Source organism: Bidens hawaiensis, unplaced genomic scaffold (genome assembly GCF_021521415.1).
Source record: "Bidens hawaiensis isolate Kalapana, Puna unplaced genomic scaffold, B.hawaiensis_p1.1 tig00005272_1, whole genome shotgun sequence".
Classification (NCBI taxonomy): Eukaryota; Viridiplantae; Streptophyta; class Magnoliopsida; order Asterales; family Asteraceae; genus Bidens; species Bidens hawaiensis.
Window position 1 is genome coordinate 1,611,754 of NW_027491336.1, and position 19,114 is coordinate 1,630,867.

General features: G+C 38.7%; 1 protein-coding gene and 1 long non-coding RNA gene across 3 annotated transcripts in view; one reads left to right on the forward strand and one right to left on the reverse strand.

The window, feature by feature from the left end:
• Positions 1–15,095, reverse strand: part of LOC143629552 (superoxide dismutase [Cu-Zn]-like) — a 115,840-nt gene extending 100,745 nt beyond the window's left edge. Inside the window, exon 1 of the mRNA XM_077098792.1 lies at positions 15,091–15,095. The gene's annotated coding sequence lies outside the window, so the exon portion shown is untranslated. The remainder of the gene's footprint in view (positions 1–15,090) is intronic.
• Positions 10,431–16,461, forward strand: LOC143629553 (uncharacterized). Of its 2 annotated transcripts, XR_013152976.1 has the most exons (5): positions 10,431–10,693; positions 10,775–10,836; positions 11,310–11,390; positions 11,469–11,614; positions 15,743–16,461. It is a non-coding gene; the product is annotated as an uncharacterized LOC143629553 (long non-coding RNA). The 2 variants fall into 2 exon arrangements; XR_013152975.1 differs by having other exon boundaries at positions 10,434–10,836.
• Positions 16,462–19,114: the final 2,653 nt, after the last annotated feature.

Here is a 19,114-nt window from a genome sequence, read left to right on the forward strand (position 1 = left end):
AATGGCCCGTTTATATCAAACAACCTCCAAAAAATCCGATAATTTTTAAAAATGGCCTCAATCTTATTACATAGCCCCTGCAAAATTTCCAGAACCTAACTCTTTTGAAAAAATGCCTTTTTGTGCGTTTTTCGGCTGTTAAAATTCGGTTAAGCCATGATTGCACAAACCATACTTAGACATTTCCAATGATTCCCAAACTTTACCAGTGATCTTACCATCACATATTAAACTCCAAAACCAAGTTTCATAATTTTTCAATATGTTTAGCTATTTTTCCCAAATAAACGCTCATAAACGGGAATAAATTCACCAAATATTCTCCGTTTATAGAAAAATTACCAAATTTGAACAGGGACTCATTTATATGATCCCTAATGTCCCTGCAAATTTTCACAAGCTAACAACAAGCACGTCACAACCTAATACTAAACAGCCCCTAAACGAGTATTACGGGTTTACCTTGTCGGTTTCCGATGAATTTTGCTAGCTTAAACAACTTTCCGGGTCTCGGGTTGCAAACTCAGTATATCTACATATCATATAACATCAAACCAAGCATAAATCATCCATGTAACAGCCTTGATAATTAGGGTTTCGGTTTTGGGTTCAAACCGAACTTTCTAACCGTAAAAACGTTGTATTCATGTTCTAATCCGCGTTTTTGACCAAAAAAGTATATGTTCCTGGTTTGTAAACATGTTTAACATCAAAACATAATTTTACTTGATTTTTAGGGTTTTTGGATGGTTAAACATGTTTAAAACTAACTAAAACATGTTTATATGTTAATTATATGCATCAAACTTGGTTAAATCTTTATAAACTTTGATCTTACCTTAGGGTTTTTGAAAGGGAGTTGAGAGAACAGGGGTAGAGCTGCTTGGACTTCAAAATATGTTGTAAATTAGAATGAATGAAAAAGCTTAGGATGTAAGTTTATAAAAAGGTGTGATGTTTGGTGGGAACAATAGTTCCGATCGGAATTATTAAAGGCCCATAATGGGCTGTTTTGGCCCATTAAACTATCCATACAAGCCCAAACATGAAAAGCCCATTTCAAATTTAGTTCGGGTCCGGTTTTTCGCAAGAAAATTAATTCGGGTGTAAGAAATAGCGTAAAAACGAGTGTTTTTCAGCTTATTTTTGTAAAATAAGAAAAACGTACTGACTCGTTGTAAAATTCCAAAATATTTTCACGGATTGCTTAGAACATGTCATATAAGTTTTTTATAAATCTTTTTCGGCTTAACGGATGCTACAATGCTTGTTTTGATATTAACGATTGCGTTTAAGCTTATAGCGTATCGATAAACGAAACCTTTTTCGTTCAAAGAATTTTAAACATACTGGGGCCTAAATATCAACATGTTAGCCTCTATAACATATATATGACTCGTATATGACCCCTCAGTATGTATACAGGTCATAATTAGTATCGGTCGGTTACTCGTTTAAGCACTACGAATTAACCGATTTATCGTTTACTTGTTACGTAATGAATATAGTGTACCTCGTTTTGTTTGCTATCGAACTAAGGCCATATTACTAATATTTTAGCTTGCGTAGATCATATATCACTTATAGATGGCACCCTGGGATATCCGGACCATAACCAGACCCGTTTGGTTATTTGTTTGTTCGTTACGCAATAAGCGGTTAAACGTTTATTCGAGTTTGTAAATACTAAGGTGTACTCGGTTTTGCCACGGATGTCACATATATATATATATATATGTATGTATGTATGTGTATTAGGAAATATATATATCCTTGTGATATATATATAATTGTATAATAAATAAAAAAATGTGTGTTTTAATAAAAAGAATGTTGTTAAAATTTCAGACTTAATTGAAAAAGAAAAAAAATATGTCTGAACAAAGTAACAACAACGAGAATGCTCGTAAAGAGAGAGAAATGAGAGATAAGGAGAAAGACCCCGAGAACGAGCGAGAGGAAGAAATTCCCGAGAAATACATGAATAAAATTCAAATGATGATAAAGAAAGCTGTTAGGGAAGAATCTGAGTTTAGATCTCAATCTAGACAATCTAAACATTCCCGAACTGTTAACCCTTCCGTTCATCCTTCGAAATCTGTGAAATCCCGTCCGAAACCTTCTCATGACGAGGAGAGTGTACATGAGTCTAACGCCGACGGTGGAGTTAGACGAGAGTTTAAGAAGTTGAAAGTTAGTGGGTGTACGTTTAAAGATTTTAAATACTATGGACCGAAAGAGTTCCACAGTGATAAGGGAGCTATCACAGCCGTGAGATGGCTCGAAGAAATGGAGACTATTGTTATAACAAGTAAGTGTTCTGAGGAGGAGAAAATCTAGTACTCTGCCCTGATGTTTAAGGGGGAAGCACAAGAATGGTGGAATGCGTTGTTGATGAGTAAGGGAAGAGATGTTATGTATGGCCTGACATGGAATGAGTTTAAGGCCATAGTGATGGGAAAGTTTTGTCCTATGCACGAAACCGACCAAATTCAAACAAAATTCCTTAATCATAAGGTCGTAGGGACAAATCTTCGAGAGTACAATACCAAATTTCTTGAGTACTGTCGCCTTGTTCCCCAGCTGGTTAACCCTGAGTCCAGCAAAGTCACAAGATATATATGGGGACTGCCGCGGGAAATCCGCGACATGGTGAGGTCTCACCTGCCTCAAACCGCTGACTCTGCAATGGAGTTAGCCGGTTATTTGATGGGCGGCTTAGTCCGCAACAAAGAAGAGGACAAGAAGGTGACACCAGCAACTGCTCAAGGAAAGACTGGAGGAGGTTCCCCAACTTTAGAAACAAGGGCGCAAACCGAAAAAACTCTACGCCATTCAAGACTTGTAGGAGGTACCACAAGGGTCGATGCAATTTCGCCCCGTCTCCTAAAGTCTGTAAATCCTGTAATCGTACGGGACATGACGCTGCTAATTGTTGGAAGAAGAAGATGACTTGCTTTAATTTCAAGGAAATGGGCCATTTAAGTTTCGAGTGCCCAAATTTCAAACCTGCTGCTGGTGGTGCGGGTGGAAGTGGTCAGAACAAGAAAGGAAACGCTCGAGTCTTCATACTCGACACAAAGAAAGCCGCTGACTTTCCGGAAACCATCACCGGTACATTTCTAGTCAACGACACCTATGCTAGAGTTTTATTTGATTCTGGTGCCAATTTAAGTTTTATAGATTATAGTTTCTGTAGTCTATTAAACGAACCATTAACTAAATTAGATAAAACTCTAAGCGTCGAGACTGCTAGTGGCGAAACCGTAAAGATCTCTGAAGTCCTTGAAAACGGAAAAATCCTTTTAGCTGGTTATATTTTTTCCTATTTGTTTGTTGCCTATGAGTTTGGCTGGTTTTGATATTATACTTGGTATGGATTGGTTATCCGATAACCAAGCCCGTATCATCTGCAATAGCAAAACCATTGAACTTCAAGCCCCTGATAAGCGAATGATTCGAATTGAAGGGGACAAAGACGCTGGCCAAGTTAGCATAATTTCTATGATTAGGGCTAACAAATGTTTGAATCAAGGATGCTTTGCATTCATGGCCTACGTCGCTGAAGAATCTAAGCCAAAAGAAATCAAAGATGTCCCCAGTGTTTCTGATTTTTATGACGTCTTTCCTGATGAACTTCCCGGAATCCCTCCCAATCGTGAAGTAGAGTTTAGGATCGATCTTATTCCTGGTACTTCTCCGATCGCCAAAGCATTGTATCGCTTAGAGCCAACCGAAATGAAGGAGTTAAAGAAACAACTCGATGAAATTTTGGAAAAAGGTTTCATACGACCGAGTTCGTCGCCTTGGGGAGCGCCAATTCTGTTCGTCAAGAAGAAAGATGATTCCATGCGAATGTGTATCGATTATCGTGCGTTAAACAAAGTCACAATAAAGAACCGATATCCACTCCCTCGTATCGATGATCTTTTTGACCAACTTCAAGGTGCTAGCTTCTTTTCTAAAATTGACCTTCGTTCCGGCTATCACCAACTTAAAGTTCAATCCGAAGACATTCCAAAAACTGCTTTTCAAATAAGGTATGGACATTATGAGTTCACGGTTATGCCGCTTGTACTTACTAATGCTCCAGTCACGTTCATGGACATGATGAACCGTATTTGCAAGCCTTACTTGGATAAATTTGTTATCGTCTTCATCGACGACATACTTATTTATTCAAAGTCCAAGGCTGATCACGAAGTCCATCTTCGAACTTTGCTTGAAACCCTTAGAACCGAGAAATTGTACGCTAAGTTCTCGAAATGCGAGTTCTAGTTGCACGAAGTGCAATTTCTTGGTCACATCATTAACGTCAATGGTATTCAAGTGGACCCCGCTAAGATTGAAGCTATCTCTAAGTGGGAGGTCCCAAAGTCTCCAACCGAGATCCGAAGTTTCTTAGGTTTGGCAGGCTACTATCGTAGGTTCATTGAAAATTTTTCACGTATCGCTGTTCCCCTAACTTCCTTAACTCGAAAGAATATCAAGTATGAATGGGGAAGGAAGCAACAAGAGGCGTTCGATATACTTAAACAAAATCTCACCCAAGCACCTATCTTGGCTTTGTCGGAAGGTACTGAGGATTTTGTAGTCTTTAGTGATGCATCTCACTTGGGTTTAGGATGCGTACTAATGCAACGCAAGAAAGTAATTGCTTACGCCTCTCGTCAACTAAAAGTACACGAAAAGAATTACACGACTCACGATCTAGAGTTAGGCGCCATAATCTTTGCACTTAAGATATGGAGGCATTATCTCTATGGAGTAAGATTTACCGTGTACACCGATCACAAAAGCTTGAAACACATCTTCGAGCAAAAAGAGCTTAATATGCGCCAACGACGCTAGATGGAAACTCTTAATTACTATGATTGTGAGATCGTTTATCACGAAGGTAAGGCCAACGTTGTGGCCGATGCCTTGATTCGTAAAGAGCACGAAAAAAAAGAGTCTGAGCGTTAAGGCTAGAAATTCAAATCGATCTTATCGAGCAAATCAAATTGGCTCAAACTCAAGCGATCAACGAAAACCAAATCTCTAACGAGAAACGTAACGGCACCATTGACTCGTTAGTCAAGGGTGACGATGGTATCCTAAGACTCGAAAATAGGATTTGGGTACCAATCGTTGGAGGTTTGCGTTAGAAAATCTTGAACGAAGCTCATAAGTCGAAATACATGATGCATCCCGGAAGTGATAAGGTGTACCATAATCTAAAGGCGAACTATTGGTGGAACGGAATGAAAAGGGATGTCGCTTCGCTTGTGGCAAAATGTTTGACGTGTTTGAAAGTCAAGGCTGAACATCAAAAGCCTTCGAGATTGCTTCAGCAACCCGAACTTCTCGTATGGAAGTGGGAGTTAATAACTATGGATTTCATTACCAAACTCCCTAAAACGACTCGTCAACACAATGCTATCTGGGTAGTTGTGGATCGTTTAACGAAATCCGCACATTTCATACCCATAAATGAGTTGTACTCAATGGATAGATTAGCGCGTATTTATGTGAACACCATTGTTGCTTTGCATGGAGTACCGCTATCTATAATATCTGATCGAGACAGTCGTTTTACGTCTCATTTCTGGAAAAGCTTCCAACAAGCTCTTGGTACGAAATTGAACCTTAGCACCGCCTATCACCCACAAACCGATGGGCAAAGCGAAAGGACGATTCAACCATTGGAAGATATGCTCCGCGCTTGTGTGATCGACTTAGGTGGAAGTTGGGACGACCACTTACCTCTAATGGAATTCTCGTACAATAATAGCTATCACGCAAGTATTCAAACCGCACCATTCGAGGCGTTATATGGTCGTAAGTGTAGAACGCCCGTGTGCTGGTCTGAAACCGGAGACAATCAGTTATCTGGACCCAAGATAGTCTAAGAAACTACCGACAAGATTCTCCAAATCCGTGAACGACTTAAGACGGCACGTGATCGCCAAAAGAGTTACGCTGATGTCCGTCGTAAGCCATTAGAATTTAATGTTGGTGACAAAGTGTTATTGAAAGTCTCGCCTTGGAAAGGCGTTGTCCGCTTCGGTAAGAAAGGAAAGTTAAGTCCTCGATTCGTTGGACCTTTTGAGGTACTCGAACGAATCGGCACTGTTGCATATCGATTGCGATTTCCCGAGGAAATGCAAGGGATACATTATGTATTCCATGTTTCGAATCTGCGTAAGTGCTTGACCGACGAATCTTTGGCTATGCCATTAAAAGACGTAGAAATAAACGAGAACTTAAAATTCGTAGAACATCCAATACAAATTGAAGATTCGAAAACAAAGAAATTAAAAAGGCGAACTTTGAAAATTGTGAAAGTTAAATGGGACTCGCGTAGAGGGCCCGAATATACTTGGAAACTCGAATCAGAAATGAGAAAGAAATACCCCCATTTGTTCGAGTAAAGCAATCTCGAGGACAAGATTTGTTTCAAGGTGGGGAGGATGTAACATCGTGAAAATTTCGAGTTCAAAGTATCAACTTTCCAAAGTCTAGGGACTAAAATTGACAAATTCCAAACTTGAGGGTTAATAATGAAAAATATGATTTCTTGTCCTATCGTGCTACGCGATAGACAAAAGGAGAAGCCCATCGCGTACCGCGATGGACCTTCTGACACCTTGTGACACGTGTGCCACGTGGCACACGGTGGCACTATGTGCTGCCACGTGTCACCACGTGGCAACACTGCTGCCACGTGTCGCCACGTGGAGCGGCGCCTGCCACGTGTCAACACGTGGCAAGTCTATGCTGTGAGTCAGCAGGCCTATATCGGCGGTACGCGATAAGTCTGCTGAGGGACCCATCGCGTACCGCGATGGGATCCAATTTGAGGTCTATAAATAACGACCATGGGCACTTCATTTCTGCACACCAAAACCACAGCTCTCACTTCTCTCTAGCTTCTCTCTAAAAACCCGATAATCATATAAACGATTTCCTCGATAAGCGTGCCTCGAATCTCTTGTTTGTGTACAACGTTTCCTCGAAGTTCATACCACCCTCCATCCACATACAACCAAGATGGTGTTTGTTCTCAAAGTTTGTGCCAACGAGTGTTGAAGATTTGGCGTACCTCGATTTGCGTGTCGAGAAACGAAAAGCGGTGTCGGAGTGCTGCTCAAGTCCCTAGGATTTCTATACGCCATTAAGGTTAGGCGTAATAATGAATTCAATATAATTCAATACTATATTAAAGGCTTAAGCCTTAAGTCGAGGTTATACTCGATACCTCGATAAAAGAAAAGAAAACATAACAAAGAAATAAATAAAAGAATGATTAGTGAATATTGTGATTACATATATATGTGTGTAAGTATATATGTATATATTCTTTGTTATGAAAATATTATTTAATGAATAAAGAGTATTCTTAAATAATAAAAGAAAATGATTACGTTTCTTGGAGAAGAAGAAACGTCGGGTTATTAATATAAACTAAAGGTTTATAATTTACTTCTAAACTAAAGGTTTTTAAGTAAAAGAAAATGAACTAAAGGTTCATCGAGGATTGAGATAAGACTAAAGGTCTTAAGCCGGATTGTGTATCCGACTAACAAATATTTATACTCTTAACTATAGGTTCGAGATATAGAAGGGAAAGACCCTTGGACGGTGAGTGAAGCCGATCATTAAGAGATAAGGTGAATACGCCCCCAAACTTTTAAACTTGTTTTCAAATGAGTCAAATTGTTATATGAAACTGTTTACAAGGAACTATGTGTTCCTAAAACCGTTTTAACTATGGGTATGAACCTAGCCCTCAGGCTGTGGTATACATATGTCTGGATCCTTACATAGGTGGTACTATGCGATGTATGGGCATGATCGCACCACCCTTGGTCGTAGGACGCTCTCCTGCAGGGAGTACGACCGTTGTGTATATTTATGAGTACTTAACAAAGTCGAACGTTGTGGTGTTTGCTGAGGTGACCTAGTGTAGAGGTTCTAGTTTATAATGTATTATTTGACTTTGTTATTCCTAAGCCACGTTGGGCCGAGGAAGGCATAGCCTCGAGGGGTAGTAAAGTAAAAGAAAGTATTTTTGCGTCAGCGTGTTCACCAGCATTCGTTGCTGTCGTATTTTCTTACATTTTGCAGGTGAACAATGATAGCGCTTGGATGAGTCGAAGTGCTACTAATACCCGATGGCTCAGATTTCTTTTGTAAACTTAATATGGTGGTTTGTAATTATAAACACATAAATATTTTGTAACTTAAATGAGTATTTTATAATCCCGTCTTTTAAATATAAATGTTACACTTTCGATCCTTAAAGTTTTGTAAGTCTTCCGCAAATTTACGCAACTCTGATTTATTTACAATTACGATACCACTTATGGGTCACGCTCCTAGGCCTAAGATGGGGGTGTGACATAAGCTTTACATAATTTACATACTACAACTAGTATTATACATATATATCAATATGATTAAGAGTAATCAATGAACTAGATCCGGTTAATCGTATTAACGTTTATTAGATCTTAGATCTGAGGTTCAAACAGTTCTATTGGACATAACTGGGTGGTTAAGGGTATAATAAAAGATAATCAACCACTGAGATTGATATTGATGTGTCTCAAATTGAGAAAGATAAAGAAGTTGAACCTTTAAAATCCGGGTCTTCTAATTTGGTAAAATCATGTTCTTCGGTTGATTCTTTGGCAGATTCTGAGGTTGATTGTTATGATGATTGTATCTATGAGAAATTTTAACAACCCAAGACCAAGAAGGATTGGGTTTTCGTGTTTCACTAACTGTTTATTTTTGTAGGGGCGTTCAGGATCCAATGACTCACATTGGATAATGGATAGTGGAGCCTTCCGACACATGACTGGAACTCTTCATTTGCTGTCACACCTCGACTTACGGCCTAGGCGTGTGACCAACAGTTGGTACCGGTTTTGTAAATGTATCAGAGTTCAGCGGAAGTCTTTAAAAATATATTTTGAAATATTAATTTATTTATAAAATATAATATATATATTTTGAAACATTAGTTTATTTGTATATCTTAATGAAACATTTTGATTTATTAGAAAACTTCTCAGACAATAAATATCCGAGTGGTTGATTTATAAATCTTGTTTCGATCTTATAAAACTTGTTTAAATATTCTTTGAAATTATGAGCCATCTGTACCATGCGAACATCCACTTCATGAATGACTCCAATTCTTGATACTGTATTTTCCTGAAATGTTAGAAAATAAGTCAGCGATATGCTGGTGAATACGCTGACGCTAAAAATATTTTCTTTACTTGATTACCCCTTGAGACATAACTTAGGTCCGTCCCATCTTGGCTTAGTAATAATCAAGTTAAAACAATACAATTTATAAACTCAAGTCTCTACACTAGGTCACCTCGGCAAAACACCGCAGCGTTTCAACATAACTTAGGTACCATAAATATACACAAGATCAGTCTCACTAGGACGTAACTTATATCCGGCCCATCGTGGCTGGAGGTCGTAACCAAGCGTGGTGCGATGTGCCCACCGTATTTTACCACATATGTGATGATCCAGACAAACGTATACTACAGCCTGAGGGCTAGGCTTTTACTCTTGTTTATAAATGTTTTAAAGACACATAGTCTCATGTAAACTCTTTTTCATATAACACGTTTGACTCATTTTGAAAACATGTTTGTAGAGTGGGGCGTATTCACCTTTTGATTTGGATCGGCTTCAAACACCGTCAGAGGGTCTTTCCCGTTACTACCTCGCACCTATAGTACGAGTATAGCCTTTTCTTTTGGATCAGCTTCAATACACTGTCCGAGGGTCTTTCCCTCTTATTTGTTATCTCGCACCTATATTACGAGTATAACTTTTTGTTAGTCGGATATACAATCCGGCTTAACAACTCTAGTCTCTTTTGTAAAATCTTTACCTCGATTTTAATTTCTTTATGAACCTTTAGTTCAAAACATCTTTTCTTTATTTTTAAACCTTTAGTTTAAAATATTATTACTTTCCTTTCTTTTTTAAGTTAAAACTCTTTCTTTTTAACTTATTTCTTTCACAAGATAAACCTCTAGTTTAACTTGTTTTCTTTTTCTTAAACTCTACGTTTCTTCTTTATTAATAAACGTATATTTTTCTTTTACTTATTATTTAAGAATAATAAACTTAAATAATATTATCAACTATAAATATGTTTGAACCTATAGTCCAAATCATATATCACTTATTCTTTAGCTCTATATGTTTTTCTTTCTAAAATATACGTTTCCAAAACGTATACCTATATATATATATATATATATATATATATATAGGGATGGGTTATTGTAAAAAGATGAGTGTGTCTAAAAAGTGTAGGAAGTAATATGAATGATTGGATCTTGGTAGTTAACGGTCAAGATCTAAAGATGGATATTTAATAGGAGTGTTTTAATTTTAAAAGGGTTTTCGATGTGTTAAAGGGTATTGTGGTCAAAGTGTTTTTAATAACTTTCGAGAATGTCAACTGAATATCTTTAGTAGTTCCTGTTTTTTAACAAGTTTTTTCTCACTCTTCCATAAGTATAATTGTATAAGATCTTTTGAATTTATAATTCAATCATATCATTAAAGGTTCACCTTTTTTAATTACTTTCTCTCTCAACCAGCCGACGTGTTTTATAAGCAAACTAGAAAACCCTTCAAGTTTCGACGTCTACCAAACACACGGTCGGTGAGTTGTAGTGTGTTATATAGTAAGTAATTAATAGATTATTGGGTTGTTTTTTGATGTGTTCTTTAATTGATTATGCAGGATTAGTCTAATGGAGAAGAAGTCACCATTGAGTGCGCGTGCAGTTATCTCAAAACCAACAGGTGTGTATATCTTCGGTTTTTGTTGATTATGTTTTTTTTGATTTTGGATTGTGTGTTTTTAGTCAGTTGCGAAAACCCCCAAATGTTAGGGTGTTGTATTTATATTTTTGTCGTGTCACAGTTTGTTGGTAACATGTGTTAATCTGGTGATTGGAATGTTGTTATTGTTTGGTGAATTGAGTTTTGTGGTGTTGTTGATTGTTGTTTGTATCAACCTTGTGTTTTTTTTTTTTTGGTATTGTTTTTTTTTTGTGAACGGGTTGTGTGTTGGTGGTGTAAGGCTAATCTGTGGTGGTTTTGTGTGTTTTTTTTGTGTTAATATCAACATGGGGTGTTTTTTTAAGTCTAAAATCGGTCTTAAAAATTAGTTTGTTTTTTTATGTTGAATGGGTGGTGTGTTGTTGGTCTTGAGTTATAAGGGTAATATTTGGTAGTGATTCACTTTAAAATTGAATTGGTGTGTTGTTTGTCAGTTCGGAGAAGTCCGCGAATATTATACAATACTACCTTTAGAGGTGCTGAAGATGGAGTAAAGAAAGCGATAAACTTCAAAGGTAAACTGTTTTACACGTGTGTTTTAGTTCAACTGTTTTTGTAATCGATATATATTTAATGTTAGTGTTTACTTGTAGAGAATGCAATTAATGAAATGAAAGGAAGTTCGTCGCGCCGGCAAACAGATGCTGTTGGAGGATTTTTTTTAAATGTAAGATCGGGGCGCTAAAACTTAACTGAATGATCAAATAAGTTATTTATTGAATTAAATGCAGCTAAATGTGTTATTTATTGAATTAAGTGCAGCTAGCCGAGGCGATTAGGATGATGACTTCGTATCACCATGTAGGGGTATGGTACTAAAACCCGGTTTTACGACCCTAAATTTATTACGTTTGGCTTATTTCATTACATGGACTAATACATTGTTATTGGGCCGAGGGGGTTTTGTGGAGGTAACCCTAACTGGGCTAGGCCCATTAGGGTACCATGATGGTGGCCATGAGACTCCCTATATAAGCAGGTCTCCACCTCCTTATTAGGGGTTGGTCATTCTCAGTAAGAGCCACCACCATATTTTTGTGTCTGTGAACAAGAGATCTTCAAGATCATCTTAGCGGTCACCTCCACACCCCCGAGAGCCATTGCAGGTCACAGGCGCAGTTGGAGAAGAAGATCAAGCCGTGGTTCGTTCATCTCGAAAATCCGTGGAAACACCGTCATGGATCAGGTCAGATTCATTTCGTGCTTCGACATTGGCGCCATCCGTGGGACGGCAATGAACCACACTTCGCTTCTCGTTTCGGCCCTCCGATCTGTCCATCAGCATCTCAGATCTACGGATCTGTTCATCAGATCTACGGATCTGTTCATCAAGATCTCAGATATACGGATCAATATTCCAGATATGTTCATCAATATCTCAGATCTGTTCATCAATATTCCAGATCTGTTCATCGATATCTCAGATCTACGATTTCTTCTCTCAGATAGGTTCTTCCGTAGATCTAAAAAATATTTCCAGATCTGGAAATACTATCAGATCTGTTGGAAGAAATACACAGGAAGAAATACTATCGGATCTGAACAATGATCTGGAAATACACAGGAAGAAATACTATCGGATCTGAACAATGATCTGGAAATACACAGGAAGAAATACCCGATATTTTGGGGAAAACCCTCATATCTGTGCTGAATCAGATCTGGGTTCGCTCACGCATCAAGCATGCTCAAACATCAAGCATGCTCACGCATCGATGCTCCAGCATCAAGCATGCTCAAACATCAAGTATGCTCACGCATCGATGCTCAAGCATCAAGCATGCTCAAGCATCAAGCGTGCTCAAGCATCAAGTATGCTCACGCATCAAGCATGCTCAAACATCAAGCATGCTCAAACATGCGCGCAGGCACCGAGCGCGCGAAAGGTCAACCCACAAGATACAGACCGAGGCTTAAAATCAAGATGTCATGAAGACACAGCCAAAACCTATGCTCATGGCGCATAGCACATGCTCAAGCATGCTCAAGCATCAAGCATGCTCAAACATTTGTATGCTCACGCATCGATGCTCAAGCATCAAGCATGCTCACGCATCAAGCATGCTCGAGCATCAAGCATGCTCGAGCATCAAGCATGCTCACGCATCACGCATGCTCACACATCACAAATGCTCACGCATTCAAAATCAGATCATGCGCGCCACCGCGGATCAACTTCGGATTCCGCATGCGCGCTCCCGGCGATCACTCTTCGCCACAGCGGTTTGCATTCGCGCCACCGCATACATGTTTTTGCATACATGTTTCACACTTCCTTTTATTAATTTGAGCAATATGACAACACTGTATTGACATCAAACTAAAAATAAAACGAAGTAAAACATACATGCGCGAGCTTCAAGCTCAAACGCGTTGACGAGTCTTAACTCTAAAACGTCAGGGCCTTAGCCCAAAAATATGAGCCTTAGCTCAAACTTAAAAGTTGGGAATACTTAAACCCACAGGCCTCGCGCCAAGGGTGGAATACTCATAAACCCACAAGCCTCGCGCCAAGGGTGGAATACTTAAACCCACAGGCCTCGCGCCAAGGGTGGAATACTCATAGACCCACAGGCCTCGCGCCAAGGGTGGAATACTCATAGACCCACAGGCCTCGCGCCAAGGGTGGAATACTCATAGACCCACAGGCCTCGCGCCAAGGGTGGAATACTCATAAACCCACAGGCCTCGCACCAAGGATGGAAAACTCATAAACCCACAGGCCTCGCGCCAAGGGTGGAATACTCATAGACCCACAGGCCTCGCGCCAAGGGTGGAATACTCATAGACCCACATGCCTCGCGCCAAGGGTGGAATACTCATAAACCCACAGGCCTCGTGCCAAGGGTGGAATACTCATAAACCCATATGGCTACGCGCCATACTAAAAGGTTCGGCCACGAGCCGCGCAAGCACCTGTGACATCATTATTATTATCTGGCCGTTTGTGCCTCCATTATTATTTTGAAGACAAGCCGGGATAGTCATCCTGCGCAGAAGAGGCCCTTGTCGGCCAGTCATTATCATCATATTACAGCTCGTAAGTCGCCTCACGCGCCAGCTTAATTATTCTACAAGCTCGTAAGTCGCCTCACGCGCCAGCTTCATTATTCTACAAGCTCGTAAGTCGCCTCGCGCGCCAGCTTCTTTATTATTACAGCTCGTAAGTCGCCATGCGCGCAGGCTCTCATTATTCTACAAGCTCGTAAGTCGCCTCACGCGCCAGCTTTATTATTTTACAGCTCGTAAGCCGCCTTGCGCGCCAGCTTCATTATTCTACAAGCTCGTAAGTCGCCATGCGCGCAGGCTCTCATTATTCTACAAGCTCTTAAGTCGCCTCACGCGCCGGCTTTATTATCCTTGTAGCTCGTAAGACGCCTCTCGCGCGCAGGCTTTATTATCCTTGTAGCTCGTAAGACGCCTCTCGCGCGCAGGCTTTATTATCCTTATAGCTCGTAAGACGCTCTCACGCGCAGGCTTTTTTATCCTTATAGCTCGTAAGACGCCTCTCGCGCGCAGGCTTTACTATTCTTATAGCTCGTAAGACGCTCTCACGCGCAGGCTTTATTATCCTCAAAGCTCATAAGACGCCTCTCGCGCGCAAGCTTTTATTGTTCTCAACTCGTAAGACGCCTCTCGCGCGCAGGCTTTATTATTCTTAACTCGTAAGATGCCCCTCGCGCGCAGGCTTTATTATTCTCAGCTCGTAAGTCGCCTCACGCGCCAGCTTAATTATTATTCTCAAAGCTCATAAGACGCCTCTCGCGCGCAAGCTTTATTACTCACAGCTTGTAAGCCGCCTCACGCGCCAGCTTAATTATTATTCTCAAAGCTCATAAGACGCCTTTCGAGCGCAAGCTTTATTATTCACAGCTCGTAAGCCGCCTCACGCGCCAGCTCAATTATTATTCTCAAAGCTCATAAGACGCCTCTCGCGCGCAGGCTTTATTATTCTTAGCTCGTAAGACGCCTCTCGCGCGCAGGCTTTATTATTCTCAAAGCTCATAAGACGCCTTTCGCGCGCAAGCTTTATTATTCTTAGCTCGTAAGTCGCCTCTCCCGCGCAGGCTTTTATTATTCTCAAAGCACATAAGACGCCTCTCGCGCGCAAGCTTTATTACTCACAGCTTGTAAGCCGCCTCACGCGCCAGCTTAATTATTATTCTCAAAGATCATAAGACGCCTTTCGAGCTCAAGCTTTATTATTCATAGCTCGCAAGTCGCCTCACGCGCAAGCTTCATTATTATTACAGCTCGTAAGCCGCAACTCGCGCAGGCTCTATTTTTATAGCTCGTAAGCCGCTCTCACGCGCAGGCTTCATTATTTTTACAGCTTGTCACTATCATGGGGGAAACCTCCCAAAACTCAGACAATAAAGACAAGGCCAAAGGAAAGGGAAAAAACCGCCTCACACCTTATAAAGTCCAGCGCTCCACCTAGACGCTTGCGCGCCCAGGAGCAACACTGGACTTGGGGGGCTTGTAGGGGTATGGTACTAAAACCCGGTTTTACGACCCTAAATCTATTACGTTTGGCTTATTTCATTACATGGACTAATACATTGTTATTGGGCCGAGGGGGTTTTGTGGAGGTAACCCTAACTGGGCTAGGCCCATTAGGGTACCATGATGGTGGCCATGAGACTCCCTATATAAGCAGGTCTCCACCTCCTTATTAGGGGTTGGTCATTCTCAGTAAGAGCCACCACCATATTTTTGTGTCTGTGAACAAGAGATCTTCAAGATCATCTTAGCGGTCACCTCCACACCCCCGAGAGCCATTGCAGGTCACAGGCGCAGTTGGAGAAGAAGATCAAGCCGTGGTTCGTTCATCTCGAAAATCCGTGGAAACACCGTCATGGATCAGGTCAGATTCATTTCGTGCTTCGACACACCACGTGACAAGATGTTGAAACAGGGAAATATTAAAGAAAAGAAGTTACCATTTTATGAGTATGTTGGGCAGAAGATTAAACCGAGAGTGAAACATAGCTTGTTCCACGAGTATGTTGATGTGTTAGTCTAAGTTTTTTGTTTAGTTGGATTTGAATGTTAGACTTTTGGGTTTGTGTTTTGAATTTATAAGGTTTTGGAAGAAACTTAACTTGTTTTCTGATTTGGCGAACGCGAAAACTGTTTTGGTTTTTAATGCTTATGGGTTGTAGCTATTTTGAATATTTGGTGTTGATTTAATTAATAACCAGTGTGTAGCAGTAGATGTTGTGTGATTGTTTATATTTAGGATCAGTGTGTGTTAATATATGTGGATTGAAGAACCAACTACACTAAAAGAACAATTAAACAATAAAATACAGTAACGTGGGGAGTTAATTTTTATAAGAAAAATGTCAATATATATATGTATAGAACACCATTTGTGTCAAACGTAAGAATCTTTAGTCATGATGCTAGATTCAACTAAATAGTTAAGATAAAGAAGTAAAAAATATTTTTTTAAGAAGATTAAAATTATCATGATATGAGCAAGCTAAACATGAAGTTAAATGCTTTGAATGCATAGAAAGAAAAGGAAGCCTAACATTATTTATACACAACCGACTACAACCATAGCTCGAGAGATTTAGGTACTAAGGGGGTGTTTGGTAGAGGGAATTGAGGGGTGAGAAATGGAATTGGAAAGAATTCTCTTGTTTGTTTATGAAAGAAAGAGGTGAGAAATGGAAATAAACCATTTCCATTTCTCTGATTTTGTTTCTCTAACAAAAGCGGAGAATTGGATTTCTTGACGTTCATTTCTCCCATTTTCCTCCTTTGCCATATTCTCACTCAATCTCTCTATCTACACACTTTAATTATTCTTCCATTCATTCACCAGATTCATTCATTCACACTACTACATATGGCGTCATTTTCCGGCGTTGGACTCCTCCACCTTCCGCCGTCATCCGTTTGCTCCGATAAAACGGCGTCGTTTGCTCAGCCGTCAGTCTCCGTCAACTCGTTTGCTAAACCTAGACGAATTACTCTACACTCGTTCAAATTGAAGAGTAGTAGGTGTAACGAGGCTTTGTTGCGAGCTGGTACTGGTGGTATATTTGGCGGCAAGAGGTATCGATCGTCGTTTGTTGTTCGGTGTGATGCTTCGTCCAATGGCAGGGTAATATATTATTATTATTATACTGTTTTGCTGTTAATTGTTAATTGAATCGATGATTAGGATTGATTGGATTAAGGATATTATGTGGAGTTTAGCATAGTAAGGGAATTAGGGACTAATTAATAGTTGAATGAATGATAGAAACTGAATTTGACTTCCTTAAAACTATAATTAGGACTGGAAATGAACTGTTCGTGAATTGTTTTACGGGAAGTTTGTTTCGTTTAATGAATGAAGGAGCATGGACAAGGAATTTCGTTTGATTCATTAAACGAACGAGCATGAACAGAGCCATGTTTATTCAATTGTGTTTGTGAACATTTGAGAAGGTGTTAGTTTACGTCCGTTTTTTGTTAATGTTTCTTTGTTTATGTTTGTTCATTAAAGGGTTTATATAGTTTTCATGACTTGTCTAGTCTTACCATATAAATTTAAGCAAAATTATTAACTATGAAACACAATTATATTTGAGTATTATGCGATAAGTTTATATGTAAATTAACGACAAAAAACGGACATGAGCAATCAATAAATTAAAGAAACACGTTCTGTTGGGTGATTAAACACACTCAGTGTATTATTTTTTAGACTTTTGATAGATAAAATATTTTGGTGCAACAATAGATTAGATAAATATGATACGCCTTACAGTATGAATAAATAAACAAAAAAAATAACACATCTTGATCGAGGAACAAAAAAGACCAGACAAATATTAATAAATCAACACAATTAACATTACTAGTTTTGACAAAAACATAAATGAGAACTGGCAATGCTTAAAATGTGCTTACGACAAAAAAAAACACACAATATTGATTAATACTTAAACTGTGAACTAAATATCGATTAATAAGGAACAAAATCTGGAAGTATAATAATTTTTATTAATTATATATTTAAATACCATAACAAGAAAATAAACTAAGATTAGAATCCTACCCTTTTTTGATGATCTTAATCTAATGATGGAAAATGCTTCTTACACTTTTTAGGAAAACTTTACTTTTTATTTTAACCCTTCTCTCTCTCTCTCTCTCTCTCTCTATATATATATATATATATACTAGTTTTTATCCCCCGTATTACGGAAGCTGTTTTATATTGTTTGTTCTAATATTTATTTATTTGTTGAATTTATATTTTTTTTATTGTATGAAAGTTAATAATATACTTATGGTTTGATGATAAATTGTTTTACAAATAAATGAGATGTTATAACCCGGTTTAAAAGTTATATGGTTTTGATGAGACCCAAGACCCGTTTATTTTTTTTACTATAAAATTGGGTTTTTAATTATAAATAATATTTATAAAAATTAATAATATACTTATGGTTTGATGAGACACAAGACCCGTTATATTTTTTTTACTATCAAATTGGTTTTTTAATTTAAATAATATTTATATCTTTTTTAAAATAAATAAGATATTAATTGTTATTATATCCTATTTTATAGGATTTTTACATCAATAATTTGGTGAGAATAATTTTTAATTTAACGAGATGTTATAACCTGTTTAAGGAATATTTGGGTTTGGTAAGACCCACACTCATGAATTCGGGTCAACTGCATGAGAAGCCACCATTTAAAAATCAAGCAAATCTAGTGACTCCAAAAAAATGGGGAGCGACCACATCACGACACGTAGGATTTTTATATCTTCGTTTATATATATATATAATATAAAGGGGGGAGATTGTTTACACAGTCAGTATGTTCCAAAACCATACATTGCGGACAATTATTCTAAGTGTGGGAATGAGGATGGGGTTTTCTTTTTTTTTTGGAAAAAGTTTGGGTTTGCGATGGTGTTAAGGTAAATGTCCTTTATCATAGTCATGATTCCTTTATGTGAGTGTTGTCTGGCTTTTAGAAAAAGTTGTATTAGATTTCTAGACAAGGGTAGCATGTTTTTTATTGATTTTCTCACTTAACATGCCAACAACCTATTTTCCTACATGGAGTTGGAGCCACACACTAGTGTCTATCATATTTGTGATTATTTAAGTGACAGCAATGTGGCATTTCTTGTAAGAACTTGTGAAATGGAGGCGTTCCGAGACCTTAGCTCGATATGAGTGCAAAGATGATAGAAGAAATTAGGTGAAGCCTCGTC